This window comes from Cynocephalus volans, chromosome 6 (assembly GCF_027409185.1).
Source record: "Cynocephalus volans isolate mCynVol1 chromosome 6, mCynVol1.pri, whole genome shotgun sequence".
In the NCBI taxonomy this organism is placed as follows: domain Eukaryota; kingdom Metazoa; phylum Chordata; class Mammalia; order Dermoptera; family Cynocephalidae; genus Cynocephalus; species Cynocephalus volans.
Window position 1 is genome coordinate 138,987,652 of NC_084465.1, and position 24,268 is coordinate 139,011,919.

The 24,268-nt window shown below is 36.6% G+C and overlaps 1 protein-coding gene across 1 annotated transcript in view; it reads left to right on the plus strand.

Moving 5' to 3' along the window:
- The window catches only part of MALRD1 (MAM and LDL receptor class A domain containing 1), a 632,630-nt gene that overhangs the window by 577,650 nt on the left and 30,712 nt on the right, over positions 1 to 24,268 (plus strand). The window lies entirely within an intron of this gene.

Genomic DNA, 24,268 nt, shown 5'->3' on the forward strand with positions numbered 1-24,268 from the left:
TTTAAAAACACCCACATCTAATTAAGAAAAAAAGATTCAATTCATAAAGTAGTAATATATCTTTTAATTTTTGCTGTTTTGTATTTCAAAGGAATATTATATTATACTTACATAAACAATTTAAAAGTTCAGAAGCACATCACTATTAAAAGTCAAAACCTCAGAAATAACCAAAATGAATATCTTCATATATTTTTTCTTTCAAAATTATGATCATATTGTTTGTATGCCATTGGAATGCTTTCATTTGTACTTTCTTTCTATCATGACCATATTCTTGCACTTTATTGCAAAACTTATTTTTGAATAATATTAATTATTCATCTATTATCATGCGTTTAGATTTAAGCCAAAGGCCAATTACCTAGACTTTTGGTAGATTAAGGGGCATTTATTAGGATTAATTATATTCATTTCCATCGTAGGGGAGGGAAACCCAACTTGGGTTCATCTGGGGTCCTACAAATCAGACTGACAAAAACTAGATTAACAAGACAAAAAACAGACAAGTTATAACTCAGTGTTGAGTAACTCAAAGGGGTGGTTAGAACTTGGGTTTATATAGCATCTTAACAAAGGAACAATAAATATGTAGAGAGGTGACAAGGCAAAAAACTAAAAAGGACTTTGAGCTTCTGGAGGGCAAATTATGAGAAGGCAAATATATATGGGGAAACTAACGGTAGATAAGGGTAGCTAGGTTTGTTTGCACAGACACTTTCTCATGCCATGCTGTCTCCAGTGATAAGGTTGCTCTGCCCTTCCTGGTACAGGAAGTTGGGGTGGAGGCAGCACCTTCCCAAGGGGAATTTATGTTCTGTTTTCAGGGAGATGGGGGAGGGTAGTGAGCTCATCCTGTGTCTTCTTTTTCTCCATTGCCTTCAGCTCAAAATGATCCTCTCACCAGACTGTCGTATCTTGTAGTGACATACTCAGAACCCCTTCACCTTCCTCCCCCCAGACATCACGTCATCTCACACTACTGCGTGAAGCATCTTTCCCTGAAATGTTACCAAGACTTAGGCATCCAGTCTTAGCTTAAGCTTTAAATTCTGTATTTTTGTGCTCTCTAAGTTATCCATCACCACCAAGGATTTTCAGTCCCATTTTGCAGAATACATTTGCCAATCCAAATAAGCCCATCACCTCTCCACATTTTCCCAGACTCTTTTCTTGTGTCCTATGGATCTGCAAATCTGAGGTCAGCTCACTTTCCTATAACCTCAACATCTTCAATAATGGTTTACTTTACCTCCTGCAGTAACAGAAACTGGGCTGATCCTTGAGGCCAGTGCTTCCTCATTAGCCCTCTCAGTGGAGGCTGGTTTAGCTTTCATGAGCCAAATGTTTAGCATCCAAATCCAGGAGGGGGACAGGTGTCCTCCTAACCCTTCACAGTTTTCTCCAAAACTTTTGTCCTCCTTCCTCTTTCAAAGCCTCTAGCTTCTTTGCAGCAAATGCTATCTGGCTACACTGTTAGCCATTCCTCATTATTCCTGGCATCTGCCTCCCCACATTTATTGGTTTTAGCTTTTAGCTGTATTCATTTCCATTCTGGTAATCACTCTTAATGACCTAGGCATCCGTGAGTGTATCATCCATATACTCTTGGTCTTTTCAACTGAATTCTCCCTAATTAGCTTTTCTTCTACAGTTGCAAATCTCTTTATTTTTTTGGCCACATTCTGGACATTGTCACCATCTACAGCTGCATTATTTAGATTTCAAATGTTACTGTTTCCAACTGTTGTGCCCTAACCATCCAAACAGTATAATCGATCTGATACCTTCACTGCAAGATTCTTCGCTGTTACTCAAATCCAGTAACCACTGACCTCAAATGAGATTTTACATTGTTCATCATCTTCCTCATGTCTTTACTTCCGTTTGTACCAAACTTAAATTCTATGGCCCATTATTGAAAGTATTTGATTAGTAATATTGTCAGTTCCCTCTTCCCTGCATCATTTATTGAGAAAAAAATCCACTTCTGAATGAATCCAGCTACCTATCATTTCAATGATTACACTGTGGCAGCTAAATGTAGATGAAGAAAATTCTAAAAGCTAGTAGGTAACTAGTAGCATAAGCATTTATCCCGTCTCCCTTTCCAGACCCATTAAAATAACAACAAAAAATTACAAAAGCCACATAAATCTACAAGGGCAAGGCAATGGAGAATAGATGACAAAGGACAAGGAAAGTTGGTATCATTTCAGAAGGTGAGATGCAGGTGGAGGAGAGACTTACATGAGTGGAACAAGGTGAAACCCAAGCACCTGCAGCAGGAGCTTCCATGGAAAAACAAGTGCATTCACTCTGCACATACTGCAGAAGGGCCAAAATATGGAAGTACTGTATACCTCACAGAGCAGATGGAGCACTAAGTTGGAAAAATAATTTGTTTAAAGTCTGTAAGTAGTTCTCAGCATCCAAATCCCAGCTGCACCTTATCAAGGGCCACCCCCTCATCACCTCCCAATTCAGGAGGTCCATTCTGTAAAGAAATTGGGCCAAAGATGCTGGTCTCAGTAACTGCAGTCTCAGCAGAGGTAATGCTCCAATGTCTCAGTCTGTTTGGGTTGCTTTAACAAAATGCCATAGACTGGGTGACTTATCAACAACACAACCTTATTTCGCACAGCTCTGAAGGCTGAGAAGTCCAAGATCAAGATGCTGATGGATTCAGTGTCTAGAGAGGTTGTTTCTTGATTCATAGATGGCCATCTTCTCACTGCAGCCTCACGTGGTGTAAGGGGCAAGGCAGCTCTCTGGGCCCCTTTTATAAGGCACTAATCCTAATCTTGAGGGCTCCCTACTTATGATCTCATCAACTGACAAAGAATGGGGGGGGGGTTTACAAACATTCAGACCACAACATCCCCAAATTCCCTATTTGCATGTTTAATGGTGAGAAGCCAATTCTTTTCTTCATGGTTCCCAGGTCACTAGTGGTCAACCCATGTCTTCCCTATGCCAAACTCCCACCTTCACCACACAGTGAAAGATGGAAGTCTCTCTCAATGGAGAGACTGAATGACACCACAATAAATACCTACAAATTCTAGAATAGGGCATGCGCCAAAGAAAGGAGGCTCGTTGCCTAAAAGATAGACCATCAATCAATCAGTCCCTCCCATGCCAGAACCCCAGTGATCACCTTTTAGGGCTTTACTCATAAATATACCCAGAAATCTGAGAACAACCAAATGTGGGGGAAAGCCACTAATATAAAAGACAGATAAAACTAATACATCAACAGATTGAGGTAGAAAAATAAAGCTGAAATGAAACAGAATCAATATAGAAATCTAAACAAAAAGTATAATTCTATTTAATATGCTCAGACAGTAAGAAAATATATTATACCCAGAGTCTATGAAAAAGAAATAACTAGAGGAAAAAAAGTGCTTTAAGAAATTTAAAATATGACACTCAAAAATGCTGAACATTAATCAAAATGTTGGAATATAAAATCAAACCGTTCTCCCAAAAAGTAGTTTAAAGACAAGTAAAATGTACAGAAACATATGAAAATTTAAGAAATAATTCAGGAGGTTCAATCTTCAAAAAATAAGAAAGAGAAGAGAAGAGAGAACAGAAAATAGAGCAGGGAGAGAATGGTGAAAGAAATAATGCAAAAAAACTTCTTTAAATTGAAGAAGCTCCCTCAATGCCAGGTCCAGTGAATGAGAAAAAAAAAAAAAAAAAAACATAATAAGGCCCTCCATAGGGAAATTTCAGAAAACCTGGGATGATAGCACGATCCTTAAAGAGTATTTGTGAATATAACTGTACATGTTCAAAGAATCATGAATAGTCAGAGAATCACTGGAAGCCAGAAGATAATGGAGACATTTAGAAGATAAACTTTCTGGCTTATTAAGTAACGTAAGTTTTGAACCTGAGTTCCAAAGCCAACCAGACTAAAAACTGACTGTGAAATGACAGTGATATTTCAGACAAAAGATCTTTAAAAATTAACTTCTCATTCACCCTGTACCCTAGCAAAATGAGGGAGGAAACTGAGGAAGAGGAAGACATGGGATCTGGGATCCAGGGTCGATGGTGGAGAGAAGGTCCTACGAGTTCATGAGGAGCAAACCAGAGAGTAAGCGGTCGAGGCTGGCACAAAGACACAGGGGGCTTTGGAAGTCCCCTTCTACAACGTTTCTTTTAGAAGTTTCCCTTTCCAAAAGGAAAAGGGGTATGAATGGTTTATCTGATATTTTAATCTGGTGGAAAATTGTATTGAGAAATGGTTGGAGAGTTTAGGAATTAGCCACAAAGCATAGCAAACTTAGCAAATGAAAATAAATTGGATAATTAACTCCAGGGGAAAAAAAAAAGTAAGTGGATGATAAATCCACATATACTATTGGCTCAGCAGTGAACAATAATATTTATGGAGTAATATTATAAACTCTGAATAGGAAATTAATTATATTGAGTGGTGGAGAGAGGCTGCTAAGAGACAGTGAGTGAGAATCTGCTGGTCAGCTAATCCTCATGAAGAGAAATGTTTAGCTGTAACAGTAAAATGGGTAAACCAAAAAAACCCCACATATGTATATCATTTATAAAAAATGGAGGCTCTCATAGAAGAAACAGTTAAAGAAATTGAAATTATTTGTCGTTGGAATTTAAGGGTTCTAGAATTGGAATTGAATTTTTGAGCAATATGCATGAAATGCTTTAGTCAAAATGTAAATATAGTAAAATGCCCTTCTTCATGCGTACATGCGTGCACATGTGTGTGGGCACACACGCACACAGTTATAACCTTAAGTAGGCACTCAGCACTGCCTGGAAATGTCACTGCATGTTTCTAGTTCGAGAGCTTTCTGAGAGTTGAAAATTACTCCAAATATTACTCAAGACTCCCACCCCACAGTAGCATCTCTGACAATTACCCTTCATTTTTTTTTAAGAGATTCATTATTGAAGAACTCCCAAGTCATTCCATCAGCAAGTTCGTAAACCAGCCTTCACCTATGGCCATGTTTCATGTCTTCTCTCAGGAAAGACCCTGTTCCCCAGGGGCTCTAGAACCTTCTTCTCTTCTCAAGAATTTCCTCCCTGTCATTGCTTTCTTTATCAGACACCAACCTCACTACTGAGTTTTCTACTGAGTGATCAACAAACATGCTCTTGTAGCTCTAACCTTAAAAAAAGGGAAAGACAAGACGAGCCTCACTTATTCCCACCTTATTCTAGCTTCCCACACATTCATCTTGTCCATTTCATGATAAAACATCTCGAAAGAGTTGTGCACACTCTCTGTCTCCAGCTCAGTAATAATATAATAAATATATCTGAACAAATGAGTAAAATATAAAATCTTTGTTTCAAAGCAAAACAATGTTTTTTAAAAGATGTTTTAGTATATAATGTATGGCACAAAATATGGAACATACAGTTTGAAAATTTCTTGAATAAATTCTTTTAAATCTAAGCTTTAAAAAAACCTTTTGTTTAATATAAATATGTAATGTGAATCAAATCCAAACATGTATTTTATTATTATTTTGCACCAGTCTGTGTTTATGTTATATATATAAATATCACATGCTACAAAAATAGCTAAATATTTAGCAATATAAACACAACCAATGCATGCTATATGTTAGTTGTCATTGCCTAAAAATTAGAATTTTGGTGTACATTTGTTTCTTGGAAAATGTGGTAAAGTGCTCAGAAAATAATTAAAACTATATACGTTTTTATTTAGCAGGAAATGGTAAATTTCCTGTTAAAATTATGTTTTAACATTTATCTATGCTGCTCTGAAGATGGTAAGTGGTGAAATCACCTGATACCAGGATCTATCATGACAGAAATTGCTGAAACCTAAGGAGAAGATAGGACAACATCTCTTCAGTAAAGACCCATCAGTATCATGTGCTTGCTCTTGCTCTGCCTTTTTTTATTTTCTGTTTTCTTTTCCCAATTTCTCTATCTCCCTCTCCACCTAGACTATTTCCAGGCCACGTGGTAAATGAGCTATTGTCCTTAAAATTTATGAGATTTTTACAACATGAAGTAGCCCTTAAGAGAGTCATTTTTCTTCCATTGCTAGCAACACCACTCTATTCTTGTTCCAGAGATTCCACCTCTGTGCCAACTCCAGCCAGTCATCTACGACCCCATCATCACCAGGTGTCACATATTAAAGACCATCATTCTTTGTCCAAGAGTATGAAGTTTCAAGAGATCATCCAGTAATCTAACAACAGAGGCATATGCACAATGGAATCACCCTCAGCTGTACACACACACACACACACACACACACACACACACACACACACACACACACACACACACACACACACACACACACACACACACACAGTCCACTCTGACTCCATAATAGGAAATTTTCTACTGTATTTTGTTTCATTTTGGGATTTTTGCACATCTTGGAGTGAGATATCGATGTATCATGTTGTGGATGTGCTATACTTGACTGATGTAGCAGAAATATGTAGCTTTATGAAACAAATTAACTAATTTTCACCTTTTCATATGTCTAGAAGAGTATATAAAAGCTAGCAATTATCTGTTCATTAAAAATTTGAGAGAATTCATCAGTAAATTATCTGGGCTGGGAAATAGGAGATTCTTCATTTATAACAAAATAATTTTGATTGTTATTACGCATTTTGTATGTTTAGAAGAGTGCTTTGGGTTGAGTGTCCCCACAAAGGTCCCCACTGTGACAGTATGTAGAGGTAGGAAATCCTATTATGGTAATTGAAAGGTGCGTCTTTGAAGAGGAGATTAGTTTGTAGGACCATCCCATAGTGATTGGATTAATAATGGTGGTCAAGGGTGTGGGTTCTGAGGGCTTTAAAAGGGGAGTATGAAGAGTCTGTCCCTCTCTCTCTGCTCCACCATTTTCTGCCATGTGTGACCCCTGGGTCACTGTCACCACCACCAAGGCCTTCACCAAAGGTGTTCCCTGGACTTTGGACTTCCCAGGCTCAGAAACTATAAGCAATAAATTTCATTTTCTTACAGATTGCCCAGTTCCATGTATGTTGTTATAAGAAACAGGAACAAATACAAAAAGCTTATATAACATGATGATAATTTATTCACCAAGAGCTTGAGAATATGCATCAGTGCAGTTGTCTGACGTAGAAATATTATGGGAGGTGGTCTGTTGATAACTGAGAACAATAGATTCGCTGCTATATTTTCACTTCTCTCCCACAAGGCCCTCTACTCCTTATACAAATTTATTGGCTTTTTCTTTATGGATTAAACCACATACAAGGGGAAGAGGCTGTTTTTACTAAGTCCCACAGTACAATATACTCCTATATTCAGATGGCTGGTAATTTATATCAGATTTTGGTATCTATAAATGCTATTGTTCTCAGGTTTTCTTCTCTGCATAACATTTTTTTGAGATTCTGTCATCAGGCAAATATTGGCTTACTTATTTTCTGAAACAGCATGTTTAGCATGAGAATTACCTTTTCTTGAAACTCTGAAAGAACAAAAGAGCAAAACAGCCTGACTTGAGGCACGTTTTAAGGCTTTTTCAATATCATCCATGATGTAGAACTGCTCTGGATTTCTACTGTTTATATTACTTTTATAATCTATATTATGTCTGTAAAATATTCGTTTCATTCAGGTTTTCAGATTTCTATTCATATAGTTCAATATATTTGTGTATGTATGTACACATATAAATATTTGTATTACACTTCCAAATATATTTTAAATATGTATGCATGTACGATACAGATATGTGTGTGTGTGTGTGTGTGTGTGTGTGTGTGTGTGTGTGTGCGCACATGCATAACAATTGGATAGTAACCGATGCAATCAAGAAAAATAATTACGGTAAGCAAATTGCTGGAAAGGGGTGGGGGAGAGATGGTGGCAATTGTGTATCTTAGATAGGCTTTTTGATTAAAGCCTGTCTAAGAGGGTATAATTTAAGCCAAGATCACGATTCTGTGAAAGTGCAAGATATCCCAAGATTTGAGTAGAGCGTACCTTCCACAGAAAACAGCAAACATGAACTTGCTGAGGTAAGAGCAAGCTTAGTGTGCTTAGGGAACCATATGCCCCCATCCCAAGTGAATGAGTTTGGAGACCAGAAAGCATATGGTCTGCTAGACCATGATGCCTAGAACCTAGAGCAAGCCCTAGAAAACAGCAGGTGCTTAATAATTACCCACTAAACAAAGAATACAGAGTTTACACTGTTTTCTCAGTTTGGTGGAAAGCCATTGGAAGATTCCGTTTTGCATAGAGCAAGTGAAGGGCCTCGTTATCAAAATGTTAAAGTTAGTCTTACACCCCATCAGTTTTCAGCCTGGTCTTTGTGGGTACTTGGTTGGAGGAAGTTCCTTCCAGAACTTAGCAATGTATTGCTTGTTCTTTCTTATTTTTAGCCTTTGCATTTTGTGTTTGTATTTTTCCATGTGTATTTCAAATGTGAAGGAGAGAAAACATGAATAAGGTCTTGCTGGAACTAAGAGGTCAAAATACATGTTCTAAAGGAAAATTCTTTCAGACTTCATATGCAGAGAAAATAAAAATTCCAAAAACCGATTTCCTGCTAGGACTACATGCCACAGTGAAATTTAATGTGTTCACTGTCTTCATCTTCAAACAAGACTAGTTTCTATTGACTGGCAGCCCATTGCCCAGTTTGTGAATTATTTAGTTTCCTTGCTAATTCTTCTTCCTTTTTTTTAATCTATGTCTAGGGAAATATTACTTCATAATAGCTGGGTGGGGGGAAAGGAAGGAAAAATGGAACACTCAAAACACCGACTTCGGGAAATTTTTTTATTTAAAAAAAAATTATTTTAGTACCATGTCAGCTATACCACCATACCACCAACATGTTTGAACAAAGGGGATACAGAAGAACACTTTTTATCTGCTTTGTTTCTGCTCAAGTAATTAAAGTTATTTTTGCTTGGCTGTAATAATTTGAAATAATGTATGAATGTGCTTCCTTCCTTCATTTGCAATTCTGTGCAACTGGACTACCAGTTCAAGTGGAAATTGCAATAAAAGTCATACAGGAGCATGCAATTTGCATTTTTACATTATCATCTTCTGTGGGCAGAATCTGATAATATATAAACTGCTTCTTATGAGGAACTGAATATAGTAAGTATTTCACTAGTATTCATATGGTACAATGACAGTTAGACAAGATAAGCAGTTCAGAGGACCTGAATTCACTACTTACAAAGCCATGGTTGCTGAGCTACAATTTCCTCCATAAATTGAGAATAATAAGACTTAACTCCACAAGGATGTGCTAAGGCAATGGTTCTCAAAGTGTAGCCCCCAGACCAGCAGAGGCAGCATTCCCCAAGAAAATGTTAGAAATGAAATTCTTGGGCCACCCCAGGTCTCCTGAATCAAAAACCACGGGGATAGGACTCAGCAATCGGGGCTTTAGAAAACCTTTCCAGGTGATTCTAATGCATGCTAAAGTTATAAAAAAAAAACTATTCTAATGATTAAATGAGATACTATATGTAAAAAAAAGTGCTTTGATAAGTGTAACACATTATCCAAGTGTTCGCTACTATTACTGTAGTGATAATGAATATTTTCATCAAATATCTATGTATAGGGTTGTGCTAATTGGAGCATCCAAGATTGCATAGGTATAAGCTCGATCTTCAATAAATTTGTAGTCTCAAAAGATTTAAGAGGAAACTGACAAGTGCAGTACTGTGTGATTAAGTAACCCCATAAGAGTTTGCAGGGTACCACAGGACCAAAGATGGTACATCTGAGTCATGCAGAGGCACAAAGGAAAGCTTCCAGGGGTAAATGATAATTGATCTGTGTCTTTACGGATAAATACAAGTTAGCCAGATTGATAAGGAGTGAAGCCAAATTCCAGCCAGTGAAAATAGATGTCCTGGAAAGCTCTAGAAATGTGAAAGAATATATCATTTGGGCAAAGAGGCTTTGAATAAGATTAAAGGGTTTGTGAGCCAAAGAGAATTGAAATCAAACCAGCTGCATCAGCAAAAGGCCAGATCAGGTAAGGCCCTCATCCGGACAGGATTCTGAAAGCTGTGGGAAAGTAGTAAAGGTTTTGAATCATCAGGGAAATTATACTATGTGACATCGGGCTGGAGGCAGGAAATTCAGTTAGGAGCCTGTTCCAATACTAGAGTGATGAGGGCCTTTGGCCACATGGCAGGATCGGGATGGGTAGGAGGAAGTAGTTCAGAGATACTTAGGAGGTAAAATTGATGGGACTGCCTTGATTGAGATGAAGTGAAAGATTGAATATGGGAGCCTGGAAAATTTTTCTTAACGTATAGATTTTTTTTTTTATCATAAAATCCTTCTTTCTTTCTGATACTTGGAATATCACGTTTCAAAATGGGCTTATGATCCCTTTTACCTTCATAATTGTTAGGAATAATGCCATCAGACACATTCTCCCGTGTTCTCCCCATTATTTCGAATCCATGAAAAATATTGGTGATCCTAATTGACGTGTATAATATCTTCTAAATCTGAATATGCAGATATCAACATTTTTATGAAATAACCAGGCCTCTGCATTAGCGCTTCATTTTGTTTTACTTTAGACTTATTAGAACAATTGTAAATAAATAAAACTTAATTTTATTACTTTAGACTTCTTAGAGCAATTCAAGTTGTTTCAAAGACCAAAGTGAACCCTCTGCCAGTTCCCACCAAATTAGTTCATGGACTGGCGATGTGACAAATGAGCTGGGCTGGGCACCTAAATGATAATAAGGATGGGAGGAGGTTTTGTTCCAGGTGTTAGTGAGTAATGAGTGGGCGTTACCAAGCACACCCAGAAATAAGTTATTTCAATAACTCCTCAGTTATAGCCTACTAAAGCAACAGGCCTGTCCAAATTTATTAAAGATTAGGGTGTTGGCTGTGGCTGAAGGAGTCCAATTATATTTTATTTTTCCCTTTCTTCTCTTCGTGTGAAGAAAACAAGTCTTTATGCATGAATGGAGTGGGATGTTTATCTTTCTCTTTCAGGTGGGCTCTACCTAATACTTATAAAATATTATAAAACATGCTGTAGCTAATTAGACACGGAGGGAATTAGTCCAAACAAATTAACTGCTGGTACTCAATGTGGAATTTCAGTATTTTGTGGCTCAGAGATTATTTAGTGGCGTCCCCTGCTTTTTCATTTTCTGTTACAATAAATAAATTCACCCACGGCATTAAAGATGGCTTGTTAAGGGTTTACTTCTTTATTTCTCACACCCCTTCTGCTGAGAGAAGCTCAGCACGAGGCCCAGAAAACACTTGGTCTGAGCTGAAGCTTCCCGGGTTTCCCAGGTTAGGTTGGGACAACACCACCTCCTCCCCTCTTGGAGTGCTTCCAATGGGTAGAAATCTCATGTGAGTGTGGGAGAGTAGAGTGCATTGAGCGTCCTCAAACCTGCCTTTTCTTCCTCTACCTGTGTAACAAGGTCAAGATCCAGGAGTATTCATATGTACAAATGTGTTTTCAGTGGCAGAACTGCAAAGCCATGAAAACGGTGTTAGGTCGGCAAGACTAAGGGATCAAAGGACTCTGAGCCAAACGTTTTTCATGCCAGGGAGTTTATTTCCACTGTACCTGGAGGGGAGACTGAAAGATCAGTTCCCACCCCCATACAGACTAATAGAGGCTTTATAGGGTTTGAATTAGCAGAAGGGCTTTGGGTGGAGAGTATAAGTTTTTAGAAGGGGTTTAGTAGCTATTCAGAGCATTTAGCACTTTGTAATAGCTCTGCAGTTTTCCTGTTCTATACAAGATTCTGATTTGCAAAAACTCTGGTTTTTCTCAGAAAGCACTTGCTTAAGAGAAGTGGAGGAGGTAGGGGGTAGGGTGAGGAAGTGGTTCGCGTGGCTGTGCTTATGCTAAGCTGATTGTGAGAACCAATAAATGGAAGCTGTGGCAATAGCTTGTCCTTCTCCCTAAGTCTTAACCAAGTGTTCCTGAAGGATTTGGAGATGGGACTTATCAGATCTATCTGCCTAGGGAGCCAGTCACCACTTCAGAGTTTACAGTGTACTTTCATGTGCATTGTTTTACTTTAATTCTCATACACATTCTGTGAGTTAGAATTATAGCTGTTTTTAGATGGGAAACGAGTTATTTGATTCTCCTAATGCTACACACCCTGTCTGCTCCATTTCTTACTCTTCCCAGCACCACAGCTGCCTCCTCTACACCTCAAGTTATTTGCAGAGTGAGGCTTAGTGTGATAAATGGAACTTTCCAGATTATGAAGACCAGAAATTTCTCTGAGTGCCACTCTCCTAGCAGATAAATTTGTAAAGTTAATTACCATTATAAACAACTATATTACAACTTTAGGAAGACTATGGGGGTAGCAAAACCAAGCAGTCAACAGAGCATGGTCTTAGGAGCCAAAGTTGAAAATCTCTTTCAGAATAAATGAGATTTACTGCTCAACCTCACTGTACCTTCATTTTCTCGGCTATGAAATAGGAAAATAACTCCTATTTCGTGTCATTATTTTGTTACAAATAATATATTAAAGCATTTAGGATCTTGTCTGGCACAAAGCAGGTACTCAATAAATATTTCTTCTAGGGTAGGCTTAATATAGTGTAGTTTTCGAAAGCATGGAATGTAGCATGATATCGACTCCTCTCAACAAAGATGATAGACATGAATTTCAGTAATAAAATATTTCTGTGGAAAATGGCTAATAATAAGGAAAACAGTCTATCTGCTATAATTCTAAATTATAAATCTAATCTGGAATATATTTAACATGCATGCTTCTTCTGAAGAGATTTTTCTTCTACATCCCTCAAAACTGAAACATTAGAGAGTAAGCATGGCTGAAAAAGTAAGTTTGTAGAAAAACTGAATTGAAAGATAAAATGAATCCTTCCGTGAACTTTTCGAAGACCCGTTGTACTATGATAAAGAATTAGTAAATCTATAAGTTAGTTTAGGATCCTACTAAGAACTCACTTTGAACACAGCTTTTCAGATCCAATCAGTTATAGATGATTTCTATATACCTGGATAACCAATTTTTCTGAAACGTCCTTACACAGTACACATATAAGCACTTCATTCTTTGAAAAATATATATTTTTTTATATTACAGTTGCATAAATTCCCAAATGAGATAGTATATTTTTCACTTTCTGGGTTTAGAAAATTAAAGATTCTTGAAGCAATTCTTTCATTCTCTCTTTTGGAACTTTTCTTTACCTTTCTTAGATTTCATTTCCTACTTTGTAAATTTGGTTATTTTTCAATGTATTTATTATTTTCTCTCTAAGTTTACACTTCTACGGGCTCTCAACCGTGTCTTGTTTAGTTCATCTGCATATCCCTTACATACCTAGTAGAGTACCTCATATATACTAAACATTCAATGAATATTTTATAAACAAGGGATTATTGACTTAATGAGAACAACCTTAGGGAGCAAAATGGAGGAAGAGTATCAAGACTAAAGTTTGTGTGTGTGTGTGTGTGTGTGTCTGTGTGTGTGTGTGTGTCTGTGTGTCTGTGTGTCTGTGTGTCTGTGTGTGTAATAGAAGACAACACATACTGGCTCAAATGATATGGGAATTTATCAATTCATGCAACTAAAAAATCTAAATGCAGAGCAGCCTTGGAACATGAATGGATCAAGAAGTTTGCATTAGTGCCATTAAGGTTTTTCCTCCATTTCTCAATGATTTCCTAGGCTCTGCCTTCCAATTGGTTGATTTCATCCTTGGGCTAGCTTTTGAAGCAAAATGGTAGCAAGATGACTACCCGGGCTTAACAGGGCTACATGCCTCCTCTTTCATGCAGAGTTGGGGAAAGGATGTCTCTCACCACAAATATCCATCAAAATCTAGCCCTGGGTGACTAAATTCTTAATGGAGAAACTTATGTCCATGTCTGTCTATGAATCGATCTCTGTTGATAAGAAATGCCATATGGTGGTGGGTGCGATCCTGAGCCCACATTACAGCAAAGAGAATGGAATGACCCTAGGGGTTGGGTGGGGGTTTCAGTCCCAACCAAAGTCTAGAAATGCTGTGCACTTTGGTGGAGGGAAGCAAAGGAGGATGGCAGGCTAAATGAACTTGGGGGAGGCAACCACAGCATGCACAACGTGCATTGGGTAGCAGTTTGAATTTCCAGAGTTTGAAAAATAAGGCTGAAATGCTCCATTATACCCATTAGTCATATTAAATAAGTGGTAAAACACAGAGCCCCACAAAAATTCAAATCAGATTCTCCTCACATGCTTCTTGTTATGGGTGTTCTCTGAATAAAAACAAGTGACTCTTCCACCTCCTGTTAAACTGAACAATCAATTTTATCGGTAAGCCTGATTCTAATGGTTCACTTTGAAAATATAAGACCTCCAAAGTAATTACATCACACGTAATATTTATTTTCTTTCTTCTTGACATCAAAACAAAACAAACAAGCATTCTAATTTAGATTGATGTACCTGAGTCTTAGAAAAAGTGTTACATAATGTTTATTGTCTTTGTGGATTCTTTTGGATTACACAGGAGGTAGAATCATATTTGCATTCAGCCTTGTTGAGTCCTAAAATAGTTAAGAGACTGTTGCTGACAAAGGGCTATTGTGGTCCTGAAGTAATTGTCAAGTTAATAAGGTGAATTGCATTCCCTTATTCCTTTAAGAACTTCATTCCTGGTTGCAGATAATGATGCAGCACTCCCCACACCCACCATCAATTCAACCAAACACTGAACTCCACCTGGACAGGTGTCAGGTTGGCATCTTCCTAGCCAAAGCACATTGAATTCCTCCTCATATCTTATTCATTTTTCCCTGGCCTATTTCACCCCACAAGAGCCTTCACTGCCAAAAACTATAAAAACACCCAACGTGGTACTTAAAAAAATTGCATTATCCCTTCAGGATTAGACATTCACTTATTTTTCACTTGTTTGGCTGATATTGCTGATTTACTAATGAAAAATGAATAGACGTGTGAGATCTCTAAGTTTCCCTATCCAGATTTCATGTTTAAAATAATGGAAAAAATGACTCTAGTCTTTTCTCTTGAAAACTATCACAAGAATTCCTTGAACTTTCAAAAGGAGAGAACAGAACTGAAGGTACTAGAGGTGGGAAGGGGCAGTTTAGTGAGAACTTAATAAAGGGCCACAAAAAATGATTATATTGTGTATTGTTGAATATACTAATTATCCTGAAAAAATGAAATTATATTTAAAAATTAATTAATTGATTGACTGATGAAAACACCCTAATGATTTTTAATAGGGATTTATTGTCAGCTTGGAGGATATGAGTTCACCAAACTGTAGTTAGAGCAGACAGGGTTTTTCATTTTCCCTTCCTGTCTGCAGTCCTCAGGAGGAAGGCAGGAGAGAAACTTCTTTCTTGTCTGTTGCTCCAAAGACGGGAGGCACTTCAGTGCACCATTCTAGTACGCCATTAATGCCACCCTCAGCATTCCATTGCAAGGGTGCAGGAGCCACCGTTTCAGGGGGATTTTAAAGGAGTCTAGGGAATCAGACTGCCACAATTACTTTGAACACTGGAGAAGAGCTTTATTTTGACAAAGATGAAGATGTGTGTTAAATATCCTTCCTTGCTTCTTTCGGCAACCCAGCCAATGTTTCTCCTCCTCCTCCCCATCCACCCTACATATTGTGGTGGATTTAGAAAGAAGGAGAGGAGAGAAAGGCAACAGCAACAACAAAGGTTGGTTCACGGACACAAAATTACAGCTAGATAGGAAAAATAAGTTCTATTAGTGTATAGTTGAGACAAACATCTATAATTAACAATAATTTACTGCATGTTATCAAATGACTAGAAGAGAGGAGATCAGATGTCCACATCACAAAGAAATGATTGTTTTGCAATGAATAATATGCTAATTATCCTGATTTGATCATCACCCATTGTATACATGTATTGAAATATAACTCTATACCCCACAAATATGTATCATCAATATGTTTCAATTGAAGAGAAATTTTCTAAAAATTAAACGTCTGTTCCAGGTGTTTGTACAGACACCTGACCTTAAGGAAGTACATAAAACATTGTTTAAAGGAAAAGCCAGTTAAAGAGAGATGGCCATGCTTCTGTTACAGTAAACACACACACACAACCCATATATACATACTTGTTAGCATTTGTGTGTTCTGTGAGAAGGTAAAAATAACAGAAGAAGACCTACCTTAGTTACCTTGGGAGGATAGAATTGCATATGGGGATGAAGGTTTCTGTTCTAATATACATTTGTGCATAATCTTATTGTTACTTTAGCATATATTATTTTTAACTTGATAAACATCAAATGAAAAATTTTACAAGGAAAAAGATTGAGAAGGAATTGATGATTTGGAATTCAGCATAGTATGGAGACTGGAATTTTTGTTTCAAGAAACAAATTATTCATTTATATTGAGATTTATTGGCTAGAATGTTTTGAATCATAGATTTGATTGTACAATTTAAATTTTTTAAATTTTTTTTATTATAAATATTCATGAGATACAAAGTTGATTGTCACCCCTCGTGCCCATGATGTGAGGGCCAGATTCATACTGGCAACATAACCATTACCACAAATTGCATTTGTACCCTGTGTCCCCAACCCAATTATCTTCAACCCCCCTTGCCTTCCCCCTTCCCCCCAACTCTACTTTGTAGCCCAAGGAATGTTCTTTCCCTCTGCAAGCCCAACACACTACTGTGGTCTTTCTTTCCTTCCTTCTTTCTCTCTTGGCTCCCACGTTCAAGTGAGTACATGCGGTATTTATCCCTCTGTGCTTTGCTTATTTCACTAAACATAAGTTTCTCCAGGCTCATCCATGTTGTTGCAAATGGGAGTATTTCATTCTTTTTCATGGAAGAGTAGTATTCCATGGTGTATATATGCCACAGATTCCTTATCCAATCATTATTGATGGACATTTAGGTTGGTTTCATGTCTTGGCTATTGTAAACGGAGCTGCGACAAACATGGAAATGCAGGTATCCCTTCAACATGATGATTTCCATTCCTCTGGTTATATACCCAGAAGTGGGATTGCTGGATTGAATGGAAGATCTATCTGTAGTTGTTTGAGAAACCTCCATATTGTTTTCTTTTGTGGTTGTACTAATTTACAGTCCCATCAACAGTGTGGGAGCGTTCCCTTCTCTCCATACCCTCACCTGCATTTGTTATTCACCATCTCTTTATTATAGCCAGTTTAAGTGGGGTGAGATGTTATCTCAATGTAGCTTTAATTTGCATTTCCCTGATGACTAATGATGTTGAACATTTTTTCTTGTGCCTGTTGGCCATTTATATGTCTTCCTTTGGAAAATGTCTATTCAGCTCCTTTGCCCATTTTCTAATTGGGTTATTTGTTTTTTTACTGCATGATCACTTGAGTTCCTTGTATATTCTGGATATTAATCCCTTGTCAGATGCATAGTTAGCGAAAATTTTCTCCTACTCTGTAAGTTGTCATTTCACTCTGTTGATTGTTTCGTTTGCTGTGCAGAAGCTTTTTAGTTTGATATAATCCCATTTGTTTATTTTTTCTTTTGCTGCTTGGGCTTTCAGGCTCATGTTCATAAAGCCTGTGCCTGGACCTAGTTGCTAAAGTGTTTCACCTATATTTTCCCTTAGTAATTTTACAGTTTCAGGTCTTAAACTTAAGTTTTTAATCCATTTTGAATTGATTTTAGTTATGGTGAGAGATGCATATCTAGTTTTGTTCTTCTGCATATGGATATCCAGTTTTCCCAGCACCACTTGTTGAAGAGGAAGTCTTTTCCCCAATGTAGATTTTTGTTGCCTTTGTCCAATATCAGATGGCTGGAAGCCTGGGGAGTGATTTCTGGGTTCTCAATTCTATTCCACTGGTCTGAATGTCTATTTTTATGCCAGTACCATGCTGTTTTGGTTACAATAGCTTTGTAGTACAATTTGAGGTCAGGTAGTGTTATGTCTCCAGTTTTATTTTTTTTGCTCAGGATTGCTTTGGCTATTTGGTGTCTTTTGTCATTCTATATGAAAGGTAAGATTGTTTGCTCCATTTCTTTGAAGACTGTCATTGGTATTTTGATGGGGATTGCATTGAATCTGTCAATTGTTTGGGTAGTATTGTCATTTTCATAATGTTAATTCTTCTAATCCAACATCATGGAATATCTTTCCATCTTTTTTGTGTCTTCTTTAATTTTTTTCAGAAGTGGTTTGTAGTTCTCATTGTAGAGGTCTTTCACCTCCTTGGTAAAATTGATCCCTAGGTATTTTATTTTTTGTGTGACAATTTTAAATGGGCTTACTTTATTTCTCTTTCTGTTAATTCATTATTTGAGTATATAAATGCAACTGATTTGGGGGCATTTATTTTGTATCCTGCAACGTTAGTGAAGTTATTAACCAGCTCTAGGAGTTTTTTGATGGTCTTTAGGTTTTTCTATATATAGAATCATGTCATCTGCAAATAGAGAAAGTTTGATTTCATCGTTTCCAATCTGGATTCCCTTTATTTCTTTCTCTTGCCTGATTGCTTGGCTAGTACCTCCAGTACTATGTTAAATGGAAGTGGTGAGAGTGGGCCTCCTTGTCTTGTTCCTGTTCTTAAGGGAAAGGCCCTCAGTTTTTCCCCATTCAGAATGATTTTGGCAATGGGCTTGCCATAAACAGCTTTTATTGTGTTGAGATATTTTCCTTCCATACCTAATTTTTTGACAGTCTTTATCATGAAGAGATGTTGAATTTTGTCAAATGCTTTTTCAGCATCTGTTGAGATAATTATATGTTCTTTGTCCTTGAGTTTGTTGATGTGATGTATCACATTTATTGACTATCATATGTCAAAACATCCTTGCATCCCTGGTATGAATCCCACTTGATCATAGTGTATAATTTTTTAATATGTTGCTGTATTCTAATTGCTAATATTTTGTTGAGCATTTTGCATCTAGGTTCATCGAGAATATTGACCTGTAATTTTCTTTTTTTGTTCTGTCTTTATCTGCTTTTGCTATCAGAGTTATGTTGGCCTCACAGAATGAGTTTGGGAGAGTAGCTTCTGTTTCAATTGTTTGGAATAGTTTGAGGAGAATTGATATTAACTCCTCTTTAAAAGTTTGATAGAATTCAGCTGTAAAGGCATCCAGACTCGGACTTTTCTTTATTGGAAGATTGCTAATTACTGCTTCAATCTCCTTGCTTGTTATTGGTCTGTTCAGGTTTTCTATCTCTGCTTGGTTCAGTCTTGATAGTTTGTATGTGTCTAGAAACTTATCCATATCTTCCAGATTTTCATATTTGTTGTCATACAGTTATTTGTAATAGTCTCTAAAGATTCTTTGTATTTCTGTGGTATCAGTTGTAATGTCTCCCTTTTCATTTCTGATTTTTGTTACTTGGGTCTTCTCTCTTCTTTTTTTTTTTTTTTTTTTGTTAACGTAGCTAATGGTTTTTCTATTTTATTTATCTTCTCAAAAAACAACTTTTTGTTTTGTTGATCTTTTCTATTGTTTTTGGGTCTCTATTTCATTAAGTTCTGCTCTGATCTTAATTATTTCTTTCCATCTACTACTTTTAGTCTTGGATTGTTGCTGTTTTTCAAGTTCTTTGAGGTGTAATGTTAGGACATTTATTTGAAGTCTTTGATTCTTTTGATGTAAGCTTTTATTGCAATCAATCTGCCTCTTAGTCCTGCTTTTGCAGTATCCCACAGGTTTTGGTATGATGTATCTTTGTTTTCATTAGTTTCTAGAAATTTTTTGATTTCCTGTTTAATTTCTTCTTGGACCCACAGGTCATTCAGGAGTCTATTATTTAGTTTCCATGTATTTGTATAGTTTCCATAGTTTTGCTTATTACTTGTTTCCAATTTTAGTTCATTGTGATCTGAAAAGATTCTTGGAATGATCTCAATTTTTAAAAATTTGCTGAGACTAGATTTGTGACCTAATATGTGATCTGTCCTGGAGAATGTTCCATGGTTGATGAGAAGAAAATATATTATTTTGTTGTTGGGTGAAATATTCTGTATGTATCTGTCAAGTCCAGTTGGTCTAAGGTATAGGTTAAATCCTGTGTCTCTTTGTTGATTTGTTGCCTGGAAGATCTGTCCCATACTGAGAGAGGGGTGTTCAGATCACCCACTATTAATATATTAGGTCCTATTTCTTTCTTTAGGTCTAAGATTGTTTGCTTTTTATATATGAGTGCTCCAGTATTGGGTGCGTACATGTTTATGATTGTTATGCCTTCTAGCAGGATAGATCCCTTTATCATTATATAGTGGCCTTCTTTGTTTCTTTTTTTCTTTTCTGTTTTAACATCTATTTTGCCCTATATAAGGATAGCTGCTCCTGCTCATTTTTGCTTTCCATTTGCATGGTATATCTTTTTCCATACCTTCACTTTTAATCTATATGTGTCTCTACAGAGGAGGTGGGTCTCTTGGAGACAGCATATACTTAGGGTCTAGCTTTTTAATCCAGTCAGTTAGTCTGTGTCTTTTGAATGAGTTTAGTCCAGTCACATTTAGGGTAGTTATTGACAAGTGTTCTTAATTCCTGTCATTTAATTCCTTCAAGTTTAGATGGTGTAAATAGCTTTTGATTATTATTTCCTCTTTTATTTCTCTTCTTCAATGTTAGTTGGAAATTTAAGGTGGGATGATTTAGCTTCGTTCTCTTTCTTGCTGGCATTTTTGTTTTAACAGTGGGCTTTGCTCTTTCTTCTGTATTTGTGGTAGTGGTCACCATTATTCAGATTCCAGATGAATGACTACTTTGAGAATTTCTTTCAAGGCTGTTTATGTGGTGGTGAGCTCCCACAACTTTTGTTTGTCTGGGAAATAAACTTTCTCCCTCATTTCTGAAAGAGAGCCTTGCTGGATAAAGAATTCTTGGCTGGCAATTTTTTCTTTAAGTACTTTGAATGTATCATTACATTTTCTTCTGGCCTGCAGGGTTTCAGTTGAGAAGTCTGCTGTTAGTCTGATGGGGGTTCCCATATAAGTATCCTGATGCTTTTCTCTTGCTGCTTGTAGGATTCTCTCTTTGTCTTTGAACTTTGAAAATTTAACTATAATGTGTCTTAGGGAGGATCTTTATGGATTGAATTGTTTGGGTGCCTTTGAGTTTCCTGGATCTGAAGGTTTGTATCTCACTCTACACCTGGGAAGTTTTCTGTTACGATTTCCTTGAATAGGTTTCCAGTACCTTTTCCTTTCTCCTCCCCTTCTGGAATACCCATAATTCAGATGTTAGCATGCTTGAGGTTGTCAGCTATCTCTCTTAGATTTTCCTCACTATTTTAAAATCTTTTTTCCTTTTTATTTATTTATTTTTTTGTCTTCCTGAATTATTTCAAAAAGACAATCTTCAAGCTCTGAAATTCTTTCTTCTGCTTGCTCTACCCTGCTGCTCAAGCTCTCAGTTGTGTATTTTATTTCATTGAGTGAGTGTTTCATTTCTAGAAGTTCTGCTACACTGTTTTTTAAGGTATTAATCTCTTTGTAGATTTCCTCCTTCATATTCTGGATATTTTCTCTTCTTTCATTGTGTTCTCTAATTGAGTCTTCCTTTATTTCTTCGAGTTTTCTTAATATCATTGCTTGGATTTCTTTTTCTGGCATTTCAAGGATTCCCTGTTCCATGGATTCTGACTTTGGAGCATTACTGTATCCTTTCAGTCGTGTTATTTCTTCTTTTTTATTTATAGTTCTAGTATTTTTTCATTGATGTTTGGTCATTTGGTAGAGGGTTTGCTTCTTCTATTACACTGAGGTTGGCTGTGGAGTGGCCCTGGCTGCTACTGTGGTGGTGAATTGCCTTTGCTTGACAGTAGGTGTGGTGGAGGTTATGTTAAGTCACCTTGGGTCCTGTTCCAGAATCTGTGGTCATAGAATGAGCCCCCAGCACCACATGCTTTGGGTGGGCTCACCTCCATGGGTTGTGCTGTACAGGCTGGCATTCCCCTCCAGCTCCAAGGAGTGGGGAGGGGTCGCCTCTGCCATGCAGGTCTGCTTGGCTCACCTCAGTGGGTCCTGATTGTGCAATTTTTAAATCTCAGTCATCTCTATTCTCATTTCAAAATTAATTGAAATCTTAAAATTTACAGAAGTTAAGCTCTCTTGAAAACATTTATGCAAACCAGTTTTTTTCAAGATGGCAGATTAATGCACAAAATATACTTAAGTGGAAATTTGGGGGGTATATGCTCAGTTTCCTCTAAAATAATCAGCTTCTTTGAAGGAGTTTGTTGTATAAACATTACTTATGATAATTTCATCCATAATTTCATCCATAAATTAAAAATTTCCTTGGCCCCAAATGGCTAGAATTCAGCATGTTTTGAAACTAATTTTGATCTTTACAATAATTTCCTTCCTATTACTTTTCTCATGCTAGCTGATAGGATTATATCACATGGATATATTCCATAACATAATTTCTCTGTGATGAAATTATTAAACAAACAAATCAGTGGTTTGTATTTATGTTCCTATTGGAAGGAAAACCCATGCTAGGATTCCATTACCTCTGCTTTATTTAGGGACACACATGATGAAACTTTGTAACATTTGTATGGATTGTCTTCAGAAAATTCAGAATTAGAGAGTAGCTTATGCCTCTAAAGGAGCTGAGGTCTATTTCTAAGCAAGTTTTCCTGGTATTTTTATTTTTATAGGTAAACTTTTATCAAATTAAATTTCCTTTTATCCATAGTGTCTGTTCTCTGTTAAGTTAATTAACATCAGAATTTTTTCAGTCTACTTGAACTACCCAAAGAACTATCAAAAGAAAGGTCATTCGATACTCTATTTGTTCATCACCAGGTTTTTTATAAATATAAATGTGTGTAAATATGTATAGATAGATAGATAACAGAGCTAGATGATTGATAGATAGTATTATACTGTTTCTCCATGTGGTTTTGTTTTCCCCTATTATTTTTTAACTGGTATTCCAAGATACTTTCAACTTGCCTTAGGTGAGATTACGCTAGCCCTGATGCCAGGGAGTGTCACTTTCAAAATCTAAAGGAATCTAACTTAAAATGAAGATGTGCCCCTATCTCTAGGCCACACCAGCATGTGCACAAGAAAGAGCCCCATGTAGGATTCACACTATCAAATGAGGACTGACAAGGAATATATCTCAATGGTTGTAAGAATAAAATCCAAATATTTCAATCTTCAATAATTCTAATTTATTTTCATTTGAATTTCAGAAACATTAAAACGATCAAATTGTCTTTAATTTGTGCTTTTTAATGAATGTTCATGAAGGAAAGGAAGGCATTCTGATGGGCCTCCTTGACCCTGTAAGCTTTTTATATTTACAGAAGCTGATTGTTTTTGCGAAAGAGTTGCTTTTGAGCATGCAAATTTTCAAATTGAAAAGTGAGAATGAGAGAAATATAGGTGTGTGCTGAAGAAGTATTGCTTCTTACACACACACAGCTTTTAAACACACATGTTCAAAAGCTAGTTTTAATCCTATTTTGTAGCATGTACCATGACTAAATTAAACCAAACCCATCGTCATTTGTGTCCTAGTATTTCTGGTCAACAAGCTTATGTATATAAGCTTTTATACCTATATGCAAACACACACTACCAGAAAAATCCTGACACACTTACTGCTTAGAAATAAACCTCATCTTCCTTAGAAGCAAAAGCTGCTCTCTAATTCTAAACTTTCTAAAGACCATCCATACCAGTATTATAAATTTCATCATGTATATCCCTCAATAAAACAAAGGTAATGGAACCGTAGTAGGGGTCAGAATTATTTACTAGTACGTCAAATGAGATTATTAACCTGATTCCACACCTAAGCAATGAAAGATCATCCCTTTGTAATGAGAAATATATATGCTCTCTGGTTTATATTAATGTTAAGCTATCATTTGGATGTGCTCTATTGGTTATCTGAAAGAACTTAAATCTGTTCACAATTTTAAAATGTGCTTGCTTTTGGGTTTGAGACAGGTGATGAATGAAGTGAAGTAATATTGGACATGGGTGAAAAAGAACTCGATTTTTGAAAAGAAAAAAGGAACATGTGAAAACCAATTTTCCACCTTATAAAGTCAAGAAAGGCATAAATATATATGTAAAAAAAACATACACAATAATATGAAAATAATAAAATTTAATTTTGTTTTCATTTTGGCTTAACATTTTTGGTTTCTTATCAAAGTTATCCACATCCCTGGTTTCTCATTTTTTTATTGACATTAATAAT